We start from the raw sequence: 23681 nt of genomic DNA on the forward strand, positions 1-23681 counted from the left end.
GTACCAGGGAAGCAGGCAGAGCAAGGTCAGGTAGCAGGCCAAGGTCAGTACCAGGGAAGCAGGAAGAGCAAGGTCCAGTACCAGGCAGAGGTCAGTGCCAGGGAAGCAGCAAGAGCAAGGTCCAGGAGCAGGCTGAGGTCAGTACCAGGAAAGCAGGCAGAGCAAGGTACAGGAGTAGGCTGAGGTCAGTACCAGAAAGGCAGGCAGAGCAAGGTCCAGTAGCAGACCAAGGTCAGTACCACGGAAGCAGACAAATCAAGGTCCAGTAGCAGGTCGAAGTCAGTACCAGGGAAGCAGGAAAAGCAAGGTCCAGCAGCAGGACAAGGTCAGTACCAGGGAAACAGGAAGAGCAAGGTCCAGTAGCAGACCAAGGTCAGTACCAGGAAAGCAGGAGAAGCAAGGTCCAGTAGCAGGCCAAGGTCAGTACCGGGGAAGCAGGAGAAGCAAGGTCCAGTAGCAGGTTAATGTCAGTACCAGGGAAGCAGCAAGAGCAAGGTCCAGGAGCCGGTTGAGGTCAGTATCAGGAAAGCAGGCAGAGCAAAGTCCAGAAGCAGGCTGAGGGCAGTACCAGGAAGGCAGGCAAAGCAAGGTCCAGTAGCAGGCCAATGTCAGTACCTGGGAAGCAGGAAGAGCAAGGTCCGGTAGCACCCAAGCTCAGTACCAGGGAAACAGGAAGAGCAAGGTCCGGTAGCAGACCAAGGTCAGTACCAGGAAAGCAGGAGAAGCAAGGTCCAGTAGCAGGCCAATGTCAGTACCAGGGAAGCAGCAAGAGCAAGTTCCAGGAGCCGGCTGAGGTCAGTATCAGGAAAGCAGACAGAGCAAAGTCCAGAAGCAGGCTGAGGTCAGTACCAGAAAAGCAGGCAAAGCAAGGTCCAGTAGCAGGCCAACGCCAGTACCTGGGAAGCAGGAAGAGCAAGGTCCGGTAGCAGACCAAGGTCAGTACCAGGGAAGCAGACAAAGCAAGGTCCAGTAGCAGACCAAGGTCAGTACCAGGAAAGCAGGAGAAGCAAGGTCCAGTAGCAGGCCAAGGTCAGTACTGGGGAAGCAGGAGAAGCAAGGTCCAGTAGCAGGCCAAGGTCAGTACCAGGGAAGCAGCAAGAGCAATGTCCAGGAGCAGGCTGAGGTTGGTATCAGGAAAGCAGGCAAAGCAAGGTCCAGTAGCAGACCAAGGTCAGTACCAGAGAAGCAGGGGAAGCAAGGTCCAGTAGCAGACCAAGGTTAGTACCAGGGAAGTAGGCAGAGTAAGGTCAAGGAGCAGGCCGGGGTCAGTAGCAGGGAAGCAGGCAGAGAATAGTCAAGCAAGCCAAGGTCATTATCCAGAATAAACAGCGCAAGGTCAGGAGGGAGCCGGGTAAGCAACAGAAGATCAGTCAGCAGAAGCAGGAACACAGGAACGAGAGTCACTGGAAAGCTGAAGAACATCCAATGGTTAGCACACAACGGGATCTCTTTTAAATAGGCAGCTTGGCGCCAAAGCACCTGGACGTGTGCGCTAATGCATGCTGGCGCTAACATGTTCCAGCAGCTGCAGCCTCTCCCCCCTCCCCAGTGACAGCAGGCAGGCATCTTCTCCGGGCACCCACTGTCGCTATTTGAAAATAATGTAGCTGCCCATCCGGCCACATCATTCACTCACAGTCCTCTCCGAATGGGAAACTACAACTCCCGACACCCTTTGCAGCTGTTGGCTTGTAGTTTCAATGAACTACCATGGCGCTGTTGAGCTCTCTGGTAGATCATTTGTTCTTCCTGTCAGTGCGAATCTGCCTGGCCGTACGAGGTATGAGCAGACAGATACACTGAGAAGACTGCAGGAGTCCTGCATGGCACCCGTGATCTGCTGATCGCGGGTACAGTGCTTTCCATACTCCAAGTAAAAAAAAATAAATAAATGCACATTTTTCTTTACCTGCAAAAACATGTGCATTTATTATTTTTTTTTAAAAGGTGAACTTATCCTTTAAAGTCTAACTACTGACTTTTTTTTCTGTAACCTTTCCCTGCTCTATAAAAATAAAATAAAAAGGCTTTAGTTGTAGTTCGGTTTCAATACACTGATTAATTATAATAAGTCAGTACCAGGAAAGCAGGCAAGGCAAGGTCCAGGAGCAGGCCAAGGTCAGTAACAGGGAAGCAGCAAGAGCAAGGTCCAGTAGCAGGCAGAGGTCAGTACCAGGGAAGCAGCAAGAGCAAGGTACAGGAGTAGGCTGAGGTCAGTACCAGGAAGGCAGGCAGAGCAAGGTCCAGTAGCAGGCCAATGTCAGTACATGGGAAGCAGGAAGAGCAAGGTCCAGTAGCAGGCCAAGGTCAGTACCAGGGAAGCAACAAGAGCAAGATCCAGGAGCAGGCTGAGGTCAGTACCAGGAAAGCGGGCAGAGCAAAGTCCAGGAGCAGGCTGAGGTCAGTACCAGGAAAGCAGGCAGAGCAAGGTCCAGTAGCAGGCCAACGTCAGTACTTGGGAAGCAGGCAGAGCAAGGTCCAGTAGCAGGCCAAGGTCAGTACCAGGGAAGCAGCAAGAGCAAGATCCAGGAGCAGGCTGAGGTCAGTACCAGGAAAGCGGGCAGAGCAAAGTCCAGTAGCAGGCTGAGGTCAGTACCAGGAAAGCAGGCAGAACAAGGTCCAGTAGCAGGCCAACGTCAGTACCTGGGGAGCAGGAAGAGCAAGGTCCGGTAGCAGACCAAGGTCAGTACCAGGAAAGCAGACAAAGCAAGGTCCAGTAGCAGACCAAGGTCAGTACCATGGAAGCAGGCAAAGCAAGGACCAGTAGCAGGTCGAAGTCAGTACCAGGGAAGCAGGCAAAGCAAGATCCAGCAGCAGGCCAAGGTCAGTACCAGGGAAACAGGAAGAGCAAGGTCCAGTAGCAGGCCAAGGTCAGTACCGGGGAAGCAGGAGAAGCAAGGTCCAGTAGCGGGCCAAGGTCAGTACCAGGGAAGCAGCAAGGGTAAGGTCCAGGAGCAGGCTGAGGTCAGTACCGGGGAAGCAGAAGAAGCAAGGTCCAGTAGCAGGCCAAGGTCAGTACCAGGAAAGCAGCAAGAGCAAGGTCCAGAAGCAGGCTGAGGTCAGTACCAGGAAAGCAGGCAAATCAAGGTCCAGTAGCAGGCCAACGTCAGCACATGGGAAGCAGGAAGAGCAAGGTCCAGTAGCAGACCAAGGTTGGTACCAGGGAAGCAGACAAAGTAAGGTCAAGGAGCAGGCCAGGGCCAGTAGCAGGGAAGCAGGCAGAGAATAGTCAAGCAAGCCAAGGTCAGGAGCGAGCTGGGTCAGCAACAGAAGATCAGTCAGCAAAAGCAGGAACACAGGAACGAGAGTCACAGGAAAGCTGAAGAACATCCAATGATTAGCACACAACGGGATCTCTTTTAAATAGGCAGCTTGGCGCCAAAGCACCTGGACGTGTGCGCTGATGCACTCTGGCGCTAACATGTTCCAGCAGCTGCAGCCTCTTCCCCCTCCCCAGTGACAGCAGGTGGGCATCTTCTCCGGGCACCCACTGTCACTATTTGAAAATAACGTAGCTGCCCATCCATCCACATCATTCACTCACAATCCTCTGTGAACGGAAAACTACAAGTCCCGACGTCCTTTGCAGCTGTTGGCTTGTAGTTTCAATGAACTACCATGGCGCTGTTGAGCTCTCTGGTAGATCATTTCTTCTTCCTGTCATTGCAAATCTGCCTGGCCGTATGAGGTATGAGCAGACAGATACACTGAGAAGACTGCAGGAGTCCTGCATGGCACCCGTGATCTGCTGATCGCGGGTGCAGTGCTTTCCGTGCTCCAAGTAAAAAAATAAATAAATAAATGCACATTTTTCTTTACCTGCAAAAAGATGTGCATTTATTTATTTTTTTTGAAAAAGGTGAACTTATCCTTTAAAGTCTAACTACCAACAGTTTTTTTTTCTGTAACCTTTCCCTGCTCTATAAAAAATAAAATAAAAAGGCATTAATTGTTGTTCGGTTTCAATTCGGTTTCTGATTAATTATAATAAGTCAGTACCAGGAAAGCAGGCAAGGCAAGGTCCAGGAGCAGGCCAAGGTCAGTAACAGGGAAGCAGGCAGAGCAAGGTCCAGTAGCAGGCCAAGGTCAGTATCAGGGAAGCAGCAAGAGCAAGGTCCAGTAGCAGGCAGAGGTCAGTACCAGGGAAGCAGCAAGAGCAAGGTCCAGGAGCAGGCTGAGGTCAGTACCAGGAAAGCGGGCAGAGCAAGGTCCAGTAGCAGGCCAACGTCAGTACCTGGGAAGCAGGAAGAACAAGGTCCAGTAGCAGGCCAAAGTCAGTACCAGGGAAGCAGGCAGAGCAAGGCCCAGTAGCAGGCCGAGGTCAGTACCAGGGAAGCAGGAGAAGCAAGGTCCAGTAGCAGACCAAGGTCAGTACCAGGGAAGCAGGCAGAGCAAGGTCAAGGAGCAGGCCGGGGTCAGTAGCAAGGAAGCAGGCAGAAAATAGTTAAGCAAGCCGAGGTCGATATACAGAATCAACAGTGCAAGGTCAGGAGCCCCTCGTTGTTTCTGTTTCCTCGTTGTTTCTGTGTTTGTGTTCCTTAATTCTGCCATATATTAGTATCCACCACCCGTCCCTACATTACAATGCAAACTGCAGCGCTGCCGACACTGACGAAGGTACAGGCTGTAGAATCATACAGGAAATAGATTGAAGGCAAGTAATCCAAACAATTAGGTTTTTTAAATACACCGCATTATGTACAGCTAATTGCTTTGGAACTTTTAATTTATTCTACATTTAAAACAAGCTGAAATATTTTTTTTATGCCTACTCAAAATGGAAATCTCTTTATTTATAATTTGGAAGCATGTATTTTTTTTTTTTTTTTGCTGAGAGAAGGTTCAGCCATGGATTAATACAATCGTTGTGATGTGTTTTGACTTCCGCAGAGAATTCCCTACCGGGATAGAAAGAATTAATACAATCATGTCCTATTCTGTGATGTACAAAGTCCTTACATCATAAATCTTCCTTGCCTGCGAAAAAAAAACGGCTCTACGCTGGTAGGTCAATTAGGAGAAAGAAGCAGCCGGTGGGAGACCGGGGTTGGATCCCCTCTTGGGCTTTGTGTCATATTTGCTTAGGTAACAAATTAGGCTCGCTAAAGACGCTGAGGATGCCATGCTAGGTACAAGATAATGGGCAAGTGCTGGTCTAACAACGGCACCAGGCTCATTAATATTGTAAGGAGCCCAGCTGTTAACTTTGAAAGATAGAATATGTGGTGCAGAGACCTTACATTGCCCACTCCACCACCCGGCTGTCAGTCTCATCACGCACAAATTCAAGATATGACACGCAGACATTATGTTTCTTCATTTGAAAAATATCACCATCCTAACATGATAAATGTTGCAAACCTTAGGCAAGACACTCCAAAATACAAGAGCCGTATTTAAGTAGTAATTCTCAGAGTCATTGTTGAATTTTGGAAAACTGGGTGAAGGTGCGGTCACAAACCAGGAAGAGGGGCATGGGTCAACTACAAAACAAAGGTTACCACAGCAAATGGTGGATGGGACTCCATGTTACCTCTCCATTCTGCACCTTGCAGTGGGCCAGTTGGTTCCCCTTTACATCATAGTCTGCAATGTCCCCCCTTATATCAGGGTCCACAGTGTTCCCCTTTTACATCGAGGTTCACAGGGTTCCCCCTTACGCTGTAAGGGGGAATCCTGTGGACTCTGATGTAAAGGGGAACTCTGTGGACTCTGATGTAAGAAGGAACTCTGCGGCATCTGATGTAAGGGGGAACTCTATGGCGTCTGATTTAAGGGGGAACTCTGTGGCCTGTGATGTAGAGGGGAGCTCTGTAAACTCCTTTTACATCAGAGTCCTCAACATTCTTCCTTACATCAGATTCCACCGATTTCTCTTTTACATCACAGTTCACAGTGTTCCCCTCTACATCATGGTCTGCAGTGTCCCCCCTTATATCGGGTTCCACAGTGTTCCCCTTTTACATCAGGGTCCACAGGGTTTCCCCTTACACTATAAGGGGGAACTCTGTGGACTCTCATGTAAGGGAGAACTTGGGTGACTGTGATGCAATGGGGAACTCTGTGGAGTCTGATGTAAGGGGGAACTCTGTGGACTGTGATGTAGAGGTGAGCTCTGTGGAATCCCTTTACACTGGAGTCTGCAGCATCATCCTTACATCATACTCCACCGATTTCTCTTTTACATCAGGGTCCGCAGAGTGTCCCCTTGCACTGTAAAGGAGAACCCTGCAGACTCTGATGTAAGGGGGAACTCTGTGTTGTGTTATATAGACCTTCATGTGAATTGAGAAATTTTTCCTTTTGTTATACCTTAAACACATTACTAATAGCACTAGCTACATGTTTATAGCTTAAATATTGATATTTGCACTAAAAATGGTCATTTTATGTACTTTGACGTGCCAGTTAAAATATCGGCTCTGTCAGTAAGTTTCACGTGTTGTGCCAGTAAAAAAAATGGGTGCTGTAAGTAAATTTTTTGGGCCCTGTCTGTAAATTTCACTTTGGGGAGGTTTGCAACACTTGGTCAGCATTTTAGATTGCAATTTCGATGGTCACCTTTACCTTGGTGGTCCAAGGTGGTCGTCAAAGCCCTTTTTGAGCAGCCAAGATGGTCTGTAGCAATATTTTGTCTGATTAAACACTCAATCTCATACTGTAAAGAGATATGGTAAAGGTGGGTCAACTGAGAATCTCATCTAAAGATTAACTGCACCTAACTCCCTTTCCCCCACCACCAGCCCCCTCTTCCAGTCCGAGGGCTAGTGTTGATGAGCAAAATCTAGCTTGTTTTTAGGTGCAGTCAACTTGCTTTTCAGGCCAGTTAAGGATGCTTCTGATATCATTCAGAGTATATTGACGGGTGCATTTGACCTTCTTCTGACCTGGATTTGACCTCCTTCTAAGGTGCATCAACCTGCTTAAAGCTGCTTTTGCATTTCCAGTGACTTGTATGGGAAGAGGCCAGTGGCAGCTGGTGGGTTCTTCTTTATGGGGAGCGGCAAACAAACAACTCCCCCCACGGCATGGCAACGAAACAGAACCCCCCGCGGGCGGTCTGGCACTTACCCGCTCATGTGGCGGGGCTGTGGTGTCCTCTCCTGGAGTGCGGGCAGTGGCCTTGGCGGCTCTGGTGTCCGCTCCTCCAGCTTCCTCCGCCATATGTCTTCTCTTCCGCCAAAGCGATAGGCATCCAATAGGATCGCCTGACGCTTTGGCCAATCAGGAAACAGGTCTCACAGACCTGCCTCCTGATTGGTGGGGAGGAACTTTAGTGTGAAAATAGCAAAAATTCATTTGCTTATCGTCACACAACTGGGTGGGCTCGGAGCGCAATGCTCTGTGCTCCCAGCCGACCCTTTTTTGAAGCCTATTAGAGCCTCTGGTCACAAAGCTGCTTTGCAAAAGCTTACTGGCCAGAGCATGGAAGAGCTCTGCACTCTCATTCAATCCTACCAATAGTAGGTGTGAAGTACAAAGCTCATACTCCATAACTCTCTATAGCAGGGTTTCTCAACTGGGGTTCCATGGAACCCTAGTGTTCCTCCAGAGGTTGCCAGGGGTTCCTTGAGCAATGAACAGTTTCTGCCTCTCAGATAAGTTCCCACTGACACCATTGATATTTTTAGCTACCTGTAAAAGGGTAATTCTTCCCAATGACCACAAATGTAAGGAGCATTCTTCCCACTGACCATCACACTAATGTATCATGAGTTGTAGATATAGTCATTATTAGTTCCCTAAGGCCAGAAAGTTATCTCAAGGGTTCCCCCGTGATGAAAAGGTTGAGAAAGGCTGCTCTATAGGCATGCATTAGAGGGCACAGCCCAAGCAGGTGCCTAGCCCAGATTTTGATAAGCAGCCCTGATGACATCCCACTAAATTTGGTAGAGTTGGGTTTAAGACTGGCAGGGAGCATTGGGAGGTTTACAATGTCGGGTGATTTACTAAAAGCAAATACCCCATTCGCTTTGCAAGGGAAGTTGCACTTTTTAATGGAATTTTCCCTAGGACTTAGTGAATGAGGTGAAGCTCTCTTGACTTTTATCGTCCAATCACATGCATGCAAACATGCATTTTTTTTTTGTTTTATTTTCCTTGCACATGATTGGGTATTCTTTGCAAAGTGAAATTTCACCACATTCACTAAGCTAAGGGGGAAAATTCCCTTTGCAAAGTGAACAGCCTGTTTGGTTTTAGTAAACCAACCCCATATAGGTGTAACTGCACCAACCTGTATCCATTTAGTATAGGTCCATATGTGCCACGGAATAATGCATTGCTGTTGTTTGTCTTTTTTTATTGGAAGAAGTTGAATGGAAGATGTATATTGGGCATCCTCCACTTCAACGGTGATCATGTGACCAATTGGTCATGTGAACGGCACTGCAGGAAAAAAGAAGAGTATTTCCTAGGAAAGGGCTGAATTTCTCCGTGTCAAATTCTCTTTATTGCTGATTCCCAGAAAGGCTTCTAAGTGAGCTTAATGTCAGCATTCAACTATAGGTCTGCTTTAAGTTCACCCGATTTCCTAACTACAACACCCTTTAAAATATGACCTCTAGCACTTAGTGGAAATAGTATATCACAGAGGAACATCTAAGCTTAAATTTGTAATATGCCTGTCTTTATGATACTTCAAATTAACATTGCCTCTAAAGTGCTTTATTTTTTCTCCTTTAAATATTTAAATATTAATTTTAGAAATCCTTAATATTTAATATTCTGTTTAAATTGCGCTGTATTTTAATATTCATGTTTAATAAAGAATACCCCATTGCATGGTATGCAAAGGCATTTTCAGATCTGCAGCTTTTGTTCTATTTTCTTTCTTTTTGCAAGGTGAAAGACTACAGAATTTACGTCTTTTTGACCCACTTAATAAAATTAAAAAAAGCTGCAAGTGGCTGAGCCGAGGAAGTCCCAAAGTTGCCCTGTAATATCTATCAAAAAAAATATATATAAATATATATATATATATATATATATATATATATATATATATATATATATATATATATATATATATGCACACACTATATTGTCAAAAGTATTGGGACACCTGCCTTTACAAGCACATGGGCTATAATGATACTGTAATACTATAGCCCCTACGGACTATAATTCGTCCAATATTGAGTTGGCCCACCCTTTGCAGCTATAACAGCTTCAACTCTTCTGGGAAGGCTGTCCACAAGGTTTAGGAGTGTGTCTATGGGAATGTTTGACCATTCTTCCAGAAGTCCATTTGTGAGGTCAGGCACTGATGTTGGACAAGAAGGCCTGGCTCGCGGTCTCTACTCTAATTCACCCCAAAGGTGTTCTATCCGGGTGAGGCAGGCCAGTCAAGTTCCTCCACCTCAAACTCCCTCATCAATGTCTTTATGGACCTTGCTTTGTATACTGGTCCAAATCATTTGTTGGAGGGGGGATTATGGTGTGGGATTGCTTTTCAGGGGTTGGGCTTGGCCCCTTAGTTCCAGTGAAGGGAACTCTTAGGGCGTCAGCATACCAAGACATTTTGGACAATTTCATGCTCCCAACTTTGTGGGAACAGTTTGGAGATGGCCCCTACCTGTTCCAACATGACTGTGCACCAGTGCACAAAGCAAGGTCCATAAAGACATAGAAGAGCGAGTTTGGGGTGGAGGAACTTGACAGAGTCCTGACCTCAACCCAATAGAACACCTTTGGGATGAATTAGAGAGGAGACTGCGAGTCAGGCCTTCTCATCAGTTCCTGACCTCACAAATATGCTTCTGGATGAATGGTCAAACATTCCCATAGACACACTCCTAAACCTTGTGGACAGCCTTCCCAGAAGAGTTAAAGCTGTTATAGCTTCAAAGGGTGAGACAACTCAATATTGAACCCTACGGACTAAGACTGGGATGCCATTAAAGTTCATGTGCGTGTAAAGGCAGGCGTCCCAATACTTTTGGTAATATAGTGTATTTCCAGCATTCTCAATGTAGTGCCATATATATATTATATTTAAAAAAAAATTAATTTTATTCAAAAGTCTGGGAGGCTCTCTGTCTAGGTGCACTGTGATGAGGATTCGTGTTCCCGGAAAATCCTAAGAGATGTTACACTAAGGGTGGGGTCTACATAGTGAGAACCCGGGAGGAGGTCTGTCTTGTCCAGGAACACCAGGAGAAGGAGTTGCCTATTAGTAGGCTAATTACACTATAAATTGATTTGACATTATTATATTGATTATTGCGCTGATTATAAATTTTTTTAACTATCTCTGTATAGTTGCTGGCTTCAGATGTTGTACGTTCCAGGAGATGATGAAGCCACAAATCATATACTTCTACTTCTTATAAGTCTAAATGAGAATAAACCTCTACATTTACCCAAGTCCTCCTCCTGATGTGTACCCCCCCCCCCTTTCCATACCAGCCGGACCAACATTTTTTAGACGTTGGCCCTTGATTGAGGTGGGCTTCAGTTCAAAACAAATCTAAACGTCAGTTACCCTTGACGTACAGGTTCATTGCTTCTTGGAACATCTGTGTTTGAGTAGAGAGGCGGATGGGTTCCTTGCTGCCCAGCAGACTTTCTATTTTTGCTTTTCTCCTAATTAGCCGAGAGGAGAACCATCCATATGTTAACAAAAGGGGCATACTAAAATGAATGCATGCATTAATTACCCAGGTGACTGTAGTTATGTTCCCTAGAACAACACAGCAACTGAACCATGTGTACTGCGAAAGCTGTTCTTAGGAAACTTTTTGCGCTGTGAAATCTCAAAGACGGTCCCAGTCTTATCGTGCTGCACTATTCCCTTAGGTGACAATTAAACCGGTTCCCATAATTCTACTTATTCGCGCCATCATAACAATTTCTCAAAGTGAGGTTTCAGCTAATTATTTTTATTGCTGGATTAATGCAAAGTTAAAAGTCACCACATGAGACAAAAGAAGTGCGAAAATTGCTTCCTTAAAACTTTGTTGTATAAAGTACTAAAAACGTCTCAGAAGACAAACAGAGAGAAGGCACACATTGCCCCAAATTCAGGCTCAAACTTAAGGCCAGATCAATAGGATGGAATGGGCCCACGGACCACAATGAAAGGCGCTTCTAAGTGTTGGAAGCATAGCATTCATTTAGAAGTTGCTTTACAGCCCGTGCTCTCTCATTATTGAAGGACGTTAAAATTTGAGTGGTTAACTCCCCCAAAGACGGTGGGTTTATAGGTGGGAAACTATTTGTGGGTCCAAGAAGAGGTCATTACACTTGAAATCTCATCCAGCCGATAGACTTACAGGCTCCTGAAGAGTTTTTCCACTGGTTTTGGTATTGTCACAGTTTTATTAGCAAAGTCTACTTTGTCAGTAGGGATGAGCCGAACACCCCCCTGTTCGGTTCGCACCAGAACATGCGAACAGGAAAAAAGTTCGCTCGAACAAGCGAACACCGTTAAAGTCTATGGGACACGAACATGAATAATCAAAAGTGCTAATTTTAAAGGCTTATATGCAAGTTATTGTCATAAAAAGTGTTTGGGGACCTGGGTCCTGCCCCAGGGGACATGGATCAATGCAAAAAAAAGTTTTAAAAACGGCCGTTTTTTCAGGAGCAGTGATTTTAATAATGCTTAAAGTCAAACAATAAAAGTGTAATATCCCTTTAAATTTCGTACCTGGGGGGTGTCTATAGTATGCCTGTAAAGGGGCGCATGTTTCCTGTGTTTAGAACAGTCTGACAGCAAAATGACATTTGGAAGGAAAAAACACATTTAAAACTACCCGCGGCTATTGCATTGCCGACAATACAAATAGAAGTTCATTGATAAAAACGGCATGGGAATTCCCCCCAGGGAAACCCCGAACCAAAATTAAAAAAAAAAAAATGACGTGGGGGGGTCCCCCTAAATTCCATACCAGGCCCTTCAGGTCTGGTATGGATATTAAGGGGAACCCCGGCCAAAATTTTAAAAAAAAATGACGTGGGGTTCCCCCTAAATTCCATACCAGACCCTTCAGGTCTGGTATGGATTTTAAGGGGAACCCCGCGCCAAAAAAAAAAAAAAAAACGGCGTGGGGTTCCCCCAAAAATCCATACCAGACCCTTATCCGAGCACGCAACCTGGCAGGCCGCAGGAAAAGAGGGGGGGACGAGAGTGCGGCCCCCCCCCCCTCCTGAACCGTACCAGGCCACATGCCCTCAACATTGGGAGGGTGCTTTGGGGTAGCCCCCCAAAACACCTTGTCCCCATGTTGATGAGGACAAGGGCCTCATCCCCACAACCGTGGCCGGTGGTTGTGGGGGTCTGCGGGCGGGGGGCTTATCAGAATCTGGAAGCCCCCTTTAACAAGGGGACCCCCAGATCCCGCCCCCCCCCTGTGTGAAATGGTAAGGGGGTACTTACCCCTACCATTTCACTAAAAAACTGTCAAAATAGTTAAAAATGACAAGAGACAGTTTTTGACAATTCCTTTATTTAAATGCTTCTTCTATCTTCCTTCATCTTCTTCTTCTTCTGGTTCCTCTGGCTCTTCTGGTTCTTCCTCCGGCGTTCTCGTCCAGCATCTTCTCCGCGGCGTCTTCTATCTTCTTCTCCTCGGGCCGCTCCGCACCCATGGCATAGGGGGGAGGCTCCCGCTCTTCTCTTCATCTTCTTCTTCATCCTCTTCTCTTCATCTTCTTCATCTTCTTCATCTTCATCTTCTCTTCTTTTCTTCTCCGGGCCGCTCCGCATCCATGCATGAAGGGAGGCTCCCGCTGTGTGACGGCGTCTCCTCGTCTGACGGTTCTTAAATAACGGGGGGCGGGGCCACCCGGTGACCCCGCCCCCCTCTGACGCACAGTGACTTGCGGGACTTCCCTGTGACGTCACGGGGAATGCCACAGGGAAGTCCCGTCATGTCCCGTGCGTCAGAGGGGGGCGGGGTCACCGGGTGGCCCCGCCCCCCGTTATTTAAGAACCGTCAGACGAGGAGACGCCGTCACACAGCGGGAGCCTCTCTTCATGCATGGATGCGGAGCGGCCCGCAGAAGAAAAGAAGAGAAGATGAAGATGAAGAAGATGAAGAAGAGAAGAGGATGAATAAGAAGATGAAGAGAAGAGCGGGAACCTCCCCTCATGCCATGGGTGCGGAGCGGCCCGAGGAGAAGAAGATAGAAGACGCCGCGGAGAAGATGCTGGACGAGAACGCCGGAGGAAGAACCAGAAGAGCCAGAAGAACCAGAAGAAGAAGAAGATGAAGGAAGATAGAAGAAGCATTTAAATAAAGGAATTGTCAAAAACTGTCTCTTGTCATTTTTAACTATTTTGACAGTTTTTTAGTGAAATGGTAGGGGTAAGTACCCCTTTACCATTTCACACAGGGGGGGGGCCGGGATCTGGGGGTCCCCTTGTTAAAGGGGGCTTCCAGATTCCGATAAGCCCCCCGCCCGCAGACCCCCACAACCACCGGCCACGGTTGTGGGGATGAGGCCCTTGTCCTCATCAACATGGGGACAAGGTGTTTTGGGGGGCTACCCCAAAGCACCCTCCCAATGTTGAGGGCATGTGGCCTGGTACGGTTCAGGAGGGGGGGGGGCCGCACTCTCGTCCCCCCCTCTTTTCCTGCGGCCTGCCAGGTTGCGTGCTCGGATAAGGGTCTGGTATGGATTTTTGGGGGAACCCCACGCCGTTTTTTTTTTTTTTTTTTGGCGCGGGGTTCCCCTTAAAATCCATACCAGACCTGAAGGGTCTGGTATGGAATTTAGGGGGAACCCCACGTCATTTTTTTTTTTAAATTTTGGCCGGGGTTCCCCTTAATATCCATACCAGACCTGAAGGGCCTGGTATGGAATTTAGGGGGACCCCCCCACGTCATTTTTTTTTTTTTAATTTTGGTTCGGGGTTTCCCTTTGGGGAATTCCCATGCCGTTTTTATCAATGAACTTCTATGTGTATTGTCGGCAATGCAATAGCCGCGGGTAGTTTTAAATGTGTTTTTTCCTTCCAAATGTCATTTTGCTGTCAGACTGTTCTAAACACGGGAAACATGCGCCCCTTTACAGGCATACTATAGACACCCCCCAGGTACGAAATTTAAAGGGATGTTACACTTTTATTGTTTGACTTTAAGCATTATTAAAATCACTGCTCCTGAAAAAACGTCCGTTTTTAAAACTTTTTTTTGCATTGATACATGTCCCCTGGGGCAGGACCCGGGTCCCCAAACACTTTTTATGACAATAACTTGCATATAAGCCTTTAAAATTAGCACTTTTGATTTCTCCCATAGACTTTTAAAGGGTGTTCCGCGGCATTCGAATTTGCCGCGAACACCCCAAATTGTTCGGTGTTCGGCGAACTTGCGAACAGCTAATGTTCGAGTCGAACATGAGTTCGACTCGAACTCGAAGCTCATCCCTATTTGTCAGTGGTAATTTGGTCTCTGATTAATGCTCCCAGTGGCCCTTTGTTAGAGGGAACTCTTTTGTAAGTGGAAGGAGCAGTTATTCCTGAATTGAAGCCTTATCCTGCCAATGGTTGAGTTAAAGCCTCCTGAAGACTTTCCCGCTCTTTTTCGTTATTGTCACAACATTATTAGTAGAGTCCACCATGTGGTAAGGTGGTCTCTGATTGATGTCCTCGGTGTGCCATGGTTAGAGGAAACTATTTCGTAAGTGCAAGAAGTGGTCATTCTCAAATGAAGCCTCATCCCGTCGATGGTTGAGTTACAGGATTCTGAAGGCTTTCCCACTCTTTTTGTTAATGGCACAACTTATTAGGGGAGTCAATCTTGCCAGTGTGGTAATGGGGTTTCTGATTGATGCCCTCACTAGACCTTGGTTAGAGGGAAGTGCAAGAAGTGACTACTCCCAAGGAAAGCCTCAACCTGCCAATGGTTGAGTTACAGGCTCCTGAAAATGTTCCCACCCTTTTTGTTATTTTCACACTTGCTAGCAACAAAGTGGTCTACGACTAATGCCCTCAGTAGACCTTGGTTAGTTGGAGGTCTACACTGAGTGTATAGGCCTTTAAAGTGACCCTGTCAAGTTAAAAAATATTCCAGTGGAAATGTTCCTGCAAAAGAAGAGCCTTTTATTTTCACCTCCCCCGTGGCCCTTGTCTCCTACCTTCACTCTATTAAAGCACAGCAGCCTCTGTAAGACCCCTCAAAATTGAACACATCTTGGGAACGTTGGATGCCCATGTCCCCTGTAGCACACCGTGTTTCTGTCTTTTGGGTTTAAAGGTTAGAAACCACAGAGGGCAGTCGGGGGACAAAGGCATCTGACAGGAAGTGTTGAATGCCACATAGAGTGGTGAAGGTTGAAGCACTGGATCAAAGGGAAGATAGGAGACAGAAGAAGGCCACCAAACAGGTGAATTTTTAAAGCTTGTCTTTTGTAAGGATCTTAACTTTGGAATGTTTATTATGAAAGGACAAGTTCGTGAATTATATAAAATCCTCAAACCCCCTTCTAAGCAAACTAAACTACACTTAGTTAAGTCACCTTCACTCCAGGTATATACTTACTACCTTCAATGGCAGTGACCTCCCTTACAGTTTTCATTACAGCTGGTAAAAATCAAATTCCCGCTTCTGTGCACTAAAGTCCTAATTTCTTTTAGGAACTTATCTGTACTGCAGGAACAACATCCTATTCCAGCCACTCTCAACCAGAGTTCCACCAGAGGGTGCTAGAGGGTTCCTTGAGCTGTGGCCGATTGACCTCCCATCTGGAGGTGCCTGCAGAGCAGGGCTGGGACAAGGGGTGAGCAGGAAGAGGGGCTGTTCTGGGCACAGTGGAGCAAGAAGGCCAGGAAAATGGACACAGGGCAGTAAAAGCATTCTATGGTATGCATAAACAGAGAGGGAGAACAAACCTTTCCTGATACTGCTCCTGTTCCTGGGTCAACACCACTTGACAAAGTCAACAGCATGACAACAGTTTTATCTTTTTAGCTGTCTGCAATGGTGGCATTCTGAGCATCACTGTAAGGGTTGCATTCTTCCTACTGACCATCAATGTAAGGGGCATTTTTCCCATAGACCCCCCAAAAAATTGGTTTTGGTAAGGGTTCCTCGAGACCTGAGAATTATTTTAGAGGTTCCTTTTGGGTAAAAAAAGTTGAGAAAGGCTGTCCTATTCTGTTATTGTGCAGACGAGGGCAGCCTGGCACTGGATTTTTACAAAGAAGGAGGCCAACTCACTTGGAGGAAGTAAGTAGGCACCTGGTAGGGGATGATGGTTCAGCTGAGTAACCATATTAGTTTATTTTATGTTGAATGCTTACAGTTCTTCTGTCTCAGGTTTTTTTTTTTTTTTGTCAGCTGCAAGTTATCAGTTCTTTCACTATTTATGTTGAAATAAGTGAGCTGCATTCAGTAAGTCAAAAAAGCCGTAGGCCCTGGCCTATTCAACTAAGAACAGTTTTAGGGCTCCCTATTGAATTGGGCAACATGCATATCATGTAGTATGTTTTAGATAAGTAGTATGCGGTATTTTTTTATGTTTTATACAAGGTTTATGTCAAAGGTTCTTAACAGTCGTAGAAAATGATAATTACAAAATTTGTTTTTTTTCTATGACCTGTACAGGCATACCGGTACCTCCTTTTTTGTTTTTATTTTTCTGCAGCCCCTTTGAACCCACTTAATTTAAAGCCTTGTTGTCCCTCTTCAACAAAGACAAATTGACTCTGAGACTACTTGTATTAAACAAAAAGAAAACCATACAGCGGGCATAAAGCTCTTTCTTCAGCTTCCATTAGGCTTTTATAAGGCAACTTTGTTTTACCGCAAAGCAGAAAACACCAATTAGGAAAAGTATCTCTACATGAGGCCGGTCCTTTGACGTCAGTTTGTTTGATTTGAAGTTTTTAGATTTCAAGCAGTTTGTATGAAATGAATGAAATAACCTTTCCGTCATTATGTACAATAAAAAGCAATTTTCAGCAATAAGTAAAGCCAATTAAGGAATCGCTAATATTATCCAGGAAACAGTATGGCTCTGGTAACGTCGATAAACCTACTTCATTTACCTTAAAGAGGAACTGCAGTCTGCTCACATAATTTGTAACAAAAACATCTTTGCCATTCTGAAGCTTCCCTCCAACCACTTTGCATATTATTTTATATATACTGCGATTCTGTACTTGCCAAATATGCTGCAGAAATCTCCCTCCACTGAGTCTGGCTGCAGCCATTTTACACAGGCACACAGGGGCACACCTCCAGCTCTGCAGCTCGGCAGCTCTCATTGCCCTTCTTATTACCCCCCCCCCCCATCCTGGCAAACTCTCACGAGATTAAGAGAGGGAGTATGATGTCACAAGCCTAGGCTACTGACCAGACAAGAAACAGGAAGTGGGCTGTATAAGGTATTTACTGGCAGAAAAAAAATGTTTTACTATCCAAAGTTCAAACAACAAGAGCAGAAGATTTATTAGATGGAAAGATGAAAATATGACTGAAGAAATTACAAATACTGCAGCTGCTGACTTTTAAAATATGGACACTTGCCTGTCCAGGGCGCCCGCGATGTCGGCACCCGAAGCCGATCTGTCCCTCGGCTCTCGGGTGGAGGCGCCGCCATCTTCGGTAAGGGAATCAGGAAGCGAAGCCTTGCGGCTTCACAGCCCGGTTCCCTACTGCGCATGCGCGAATCGCGCTGCGCGGTCCCACTGGTCCCTGCTGTCTTCTGGGACCTGTGTGTCTCCCAGAAGACAGCGGGGAGGGGGGGACGGAGGAGGCTACTTCTCTGCACCTTCTCCAGTTCCCTGATATCCTTTTTGAGAAATGGTGGCCAAAACTGAACTGCATATTCCAGATTAGGTCTTACTAATGATTTGTACAGGGGGGCAAAATGGTGTAGTGAGTAGCACTCTCACCTAGCAGTAAAAAGGGTCGCTGGTTCGAATCCCAACCATGACACTACCTGCCTGGAGTTTGCATGTTCTCCCTGTGCCTGTGTGGGTTTCCTCCGGGTACTCCGGTTTCCTCCCACACTCCAAAGACATGCTGGTAGGTTAATTGGCTTCTGTCCAAAATTGGCCCCTAGTATATGAATGTGAGTTGGGGACCTTGAGGGTAGGGACCAATGTGAGTGTGCGATGTATGTGTGGAGCACTGCATAAATTGATGGCGCTATATGGGTACCTTAAATACATAAAAAAAAATAAAAAATAATGATATAATAGATGAGCATCTTAATGAGACACAATGTACAGGGATAGGGACAATTTTAGGCTCTCACTCAGGTTGAACTGGTTGGACTGGTGTCTTTATTCAACCTTACTAACTATGTAACTATGTAAAATGATATCTCTCTCTCTGGAGCCCATACCTCTCCTAATACAAGAAAGGACTTTGCTCGCTTTGGAAACCTCAGCTTGGCATTGCATGTTATTATTGAGCTTATGATCTACCAAAACCCCCAGATCCTTCTCCACCATTGATTCCCCCAGTTGTACTCCCCCTAGTATGTATGATGCATGCATATTCTTGGCCCCCAAGTGCATAACTTTACATTTCTCAACATTAAACCTCATCTGCCACATAGACGCCCAATCAGACAGAGCATTGAGGTCGGCTTGTAAATTGGAGACATCCTGTAATGACGTTATTCCACTCCATAGTTTGATGTCATCTGCAAAGACAAAAATGTTACTTTTAATCCCAAACCCAATATCATTTATTAAGATATTAAAAAGTAAGGGTCCCAGCACTGAACCTTGGAGTACACCACTGATAACCTTAGACCATTCAGAGTGTCTTTTAGCCAGTTTTATATCCATTTACAAACTGATATTTCCAAGCCTGTAGACTTTACCTTACACATGAGCCGCGTGTAGGGAACTGTGTCAAACGCTTTCGCAAAATCCAAGTATACCACGTCCACAGCCACCCCTCTGTCCAAGGTTTTACTTACCTCTTCATAAAAAGAAATCAGGTTTGTTTGACAACTCCTGTCTTTCATGAATCCATGATGTCTGTTGCTTAAACTATTTTTTTCCAGCAAGAACTCGTCTATGTGGTCTTTTATTAAACTCTCCAGTATCTTCCCGACTTTAGAAGTTAAACTAACAGGTCTATAGTTACTTGGTAAAGACTTTGTAGACTTTACTATTACTTTAATGCTGTGTGTGATAATGCACCACAGGGAATCACAAAGGTTTGAACTTCCCCTAAACTGTTGGCAAACAACAGCATGAATTTAAGTCAGGTTGACTTGAAATCAGCAATCCGCCCACAAGTGAGCTTTCCATACATTGCACAATAGATCAACTCAAGAACAAGGTCAACGAGCCATGACACAACAAAAACAGGAAGCAAGCATTTATTTTCTCGAAGCTGGGAGAAAAGTAGATGATGGGTTCTTGATTGAAAGTGGCCATAATTGCTCTGCAATGGCTTAAGTTCTGTAAGTTTACAGCCCGTAAGAGCCTGGGGATGTAAAAGAAACCCCTTAATGTAATCAAGGTTGGTAATTCTCCTCGTCTTAGAAAGCCCTTCATAAGTCATGTATGACGGAGCCCCCATCATCGCCCTGAATAGGTGCATTTGGGAACGGTGCTCTGGGACTTAATAGTGCATGCATCTGCTTTTGTTGATGATTAATAAGTGGATAGGGAATGGGATCCTGTTTAGAAACGGGTCTTAATGTAGTTTGCATTGACTACGATGTTAAAAAAAAAAAAAAGATATGATTAACGGCATCGTAGACCATGTCATTGTCAAGAAAATGGAAGAGAGACAAGACTTTATGCATGTTAGGAGAAGATATACAGTGTTCCTTTATGTTGTGTGGTGGAGGGATGGGGTATACGAAGCCAGAAGAACATTGTTCATTTTTGTCATTGACCAACGTTATGAGATTAAACATTGAAACAATATAGGCCATTTACCACCATGACGGCAAAGGACAACTCAACTGCCATAATGATCAAACACTCCCAAACACTTAAAAATCCTTCTCTCTCCAAGGACACAGTTGGGCTCCCACCATCCCTAATGCATTTTGATTTATTTTATATAATGGAGAATGTAACAGGGAGAGCGGGAACACACAAAGGTGGGTGAGGACACCCAAAACTCCTAGGTGGACATAAACAGAGCTGGCAATTAAGGTAAGGAGATTATGCTTCCAGTGTAACTGAGAAATAAAGGAAGCCAATAGATGAACCAGTCGCTAGGTTTCATCTATATTCACCTAAATATCAGTTTTTGGCTGATTGGTCCTTTAAAAGCATTTAGTGCATGCTTATGTATATAATATATCCCCAGCCACTGACCAGCACCATTACCTCTGGCCTCCAACCACACCTTGAGCATGTGTTGGTCCCTGACAATCTCCTATAGGGTGTCCTTATTTTATGCCAATCTCCTATTGTATGTACCAAGTCTCTGACAATTTAATGAAGTATATTCCAAGTCTCTGACAATTAAATTTAATTTATTCCTAGTCTCCTCCAATCTCCTGTAGTATGTCCCTAGTCCGTGACAATCTCCTGCAGTATGACCTTGATATCTGACAAACCTTCATATTATGTCCCCAGTTTCTAACAATCATTTGTAGTATGTCCGCAGTCTCCTCCAATCTCTTTAAATGTGTATGAAGTCTCTGACCATCTCCTGTAGTACGATCATGGTCTTTGACAACCCTCTATAGAATACCGCAGTTTCTAACAATCTCCTGCAGTATGCCCTTGGCCATGGACAACCCTCTATAGCAGGGGTCTCAAACTGGCGGCCCTCCAGCTGTTGCAAAACTACAATTCCCATGAGACATTGCAAGGCTGACAGGTACAAGCATGACTCCCACAGGCAGAGGCATGATGGGACTTGTAGTTTCGCAACAGCTGGAGGGCCGCGAGTTTGAGACCCCTGCTCTATAGTATGTCCCCGGTTTCTTACAATCTATGTTTTCATTCTCCTCCAATCTCCTATAGCAGGGGCCTCCAAACTTTCTAAGCAAAGTTTACTGTCCTTCAGGATTTAGGGGGACCAGACTATGGCCAGTGGGAGTAGAAAATGCCCCAGGAATGAGTGGGCATACACAATGCCCCATCACTGGTTTTAATGGGAGGAAGAAGGCCTCACTGTTGGTATCAGTGAGAATAATAGTACCATCAATGGTGTCAGTGGGAGGAATAGTATTCCATCATTGGTGTCATTTGATGGAAAAGTGCCCCAAGGGTAACATAAAAACAAGCAAAGGGCCACATCCGGCCCTCTGGCTGCAGTTTGGAGACCACTATCCTATGGCCCCTAGTCTCTGACAGTCTCCTGTAGTATGACCTTGGTCTTTGACAATCTTCTGTAGCAGCTATTCTCAACCAGGGTTCTATGGAACCCCGGGTTTTTCCAGATTTTGATAGAGGTTCCTTGAGCTGTGGCTAAGTAATCATAATGGTGCTTGCATAGTTCCAGGTCCAACGCCGCTTGGCAAAGTGATCTGCATGACACCAATGATCTTCTAGCTGTCTTTAAGGGTGATATTCTGACACCAACTGTAAGGGGCATTCTTCTCACTCGCTACCAATGTAGGTTCATATTTCTCACTAACCTCTAATGAATTGGTTTTAGCAGAGATTCCTCAGACCTGAAAATAATTTCAAGGGTTCCTCTGGGGTAAATAAGATCAAGAAAAGCTACTTTATAGTTTGTCCCCAGTTTCTGAAATCTCCTGTAGTATGACCTTGGTCTTTCACAACTCACTATACTAGCCATTCTCAACCAGGGTTCCCCCCATTGGTGGCTAGGGGGTTCCCTGGGCTGTGGCCAACTGTCCACCCATCTGATTGTGCCTGTATAGTTCCAGATCCAATGCCACCTGGCAGAGCATGCAGCATGACTGCAAGGGTGCCATTCTGGCCACCCTTGTAAGGGGGGGGGGCATTCTTCCCACTTAGCATCACCAATATAAGATATATTTTCCTAATAGCCCCTGATGAACTCATCATAATTGGGGTTCCTTGGGACCTTCAAAGTTATTTAAAGGGTTCCTCTGGGGTAAAAAGGTCCTAAAAGGCTGCTCTATACTATGTCCTCAGTCTCTCCCAATCTCCTATAGTACATACCAAGTCTCTGACAATCTCTTGTAGTATTACCTCGTCTCTGACAATGTCTTGTAGTATTACCTTGTCTCTGACAATCTCCTGTAATATGACCTTGGTCTTTCTCAACTCACTATACTAGCCATTCTCAACCAGGGTTCCCCCCATTGGTGGCTAGGGGGTTCCCTGGGCTGTGGCCAACTGTCCACCCATCTGATTGTGCCTGTATAGTTCCAGATCCAATGCCACCTGGCAGAGCAAGCAGCATGACTGCAAGGGTGCCATTCTGGTCACCCTTGTAAAGGGGGGCATTCTTCCCACTTAGCATCACCAATATAAGGGATATTTTTCTAATAGCCCCTGATGGACTCATCATAATTGGAGTTCCCTTCAAAATTATTTCAAGGGTTCCTCTGGGGTAAAAAGTTCCTAAAAGGCTGCTCTATACTGTGTCCTCAGTCTCTCCCAATCTCTTATAGTACATACCAAGTCTCTGACAATCTCTTGTAGTATTACCTAGTCTCTGACAATCTCTTTTAATATTACCTAGTCTCTGAAAATCTGCCTGCAGTATGTCCCCAGTCTCTGACAATCTCCCGTAGCATTAACTTTGTCTCTGATCATCTATTATTGTAGGTTCCCAGTCTCTGAAAGTCTTCTGTTGTAGGTCATCCAGTCTCTTACAATCTTCTGTCACGTGCCCCAAGTCTCTGACAATCTCCTGTAGAATGTGCTGAATGTTGAATGGCTCCCCCTGAGGATGTCAGGTGCTGCAGTTAAGTTAATTTTTAGGTAAAAAAAAAAATTGACTGTCATTAAAGTGGTGTTCCGGCCGAAATTATACTTTTTAAATAAAAATACCCCTATATTACACAAGCTTAATGTATTGTAGTAAAGTTAGTCTGTAAACTAAGGTCTGTTTTGTTAGTTTATAGCAGTAGTTTGTTATTTTATAAACTTACAGCAGGCCGTGGCCATCTTAAGTGTGGGCATCTGAAGCCAGACTGTATTTCTTCCTGCATCTCATCCTTGCAGATCTCGCACATGCTCAGTACAGCACAAGCAGTGTAATAGGTTTCAGGTCAGGTTTCCATAGCAACGGCAGTTTCAGAGGAAGTTGCCGCTCCTTCCCAGAAGGCATTGCAAACAGGAAATGATGCGATGGGCCACGGCCAGGGAGAAGGAAGTGAAAAATGAATACAGCAAATATACAGTAGGTGCTGAGAAAAAAAATAAAAAAATATCCAATTTGTTTACAGTGCGCAGTTTAGTGAGGGATGCAGAAGAGTTGTAAAAGTGGGTGGAACTCCACTTTAAGAACCAATCAGCCCCAAGCACATCAAAGAAATAAAAAGATTACCGGTATCTAAGAAAATATTTAAAAAATAAGCAAATCAAGGACTCCCAGCAACTCATATCCTGTCAACGTCCATGATAATCCTGCCCACATCTGGCACAGCCCCACCTATTTGTAGGTAATGATGGCAACCCAAGGCTAACTATACAAGGACCCTGGACCAGCACACTGCAAAACAAATTGGGCAAATTACAGTACATTTACAAAAATTGCTTTTCTTGTAAACTATGTTCTGCAAATTTGTTTTTTTTTTGTTTTTTTACAATTTTCTGTTATAATAAGATAAAATATAAAAGTGGATTTCAAATT

This window comes from Aquarana catesbeiana, linkage group LG02 (assembly GCF_042186555.1).
Source record: "Aquarana catesbeiana isolate 2022-GZ linkage group LG02, ASM4218655v1, whole genome shotgun sequence".
Classification (NCBI taxonomy): Eukaryota; Metazoa; Chordata; class Amphibia; order Anura; family Ranidae; genus Aquarana; species Aquarana catesbeiana.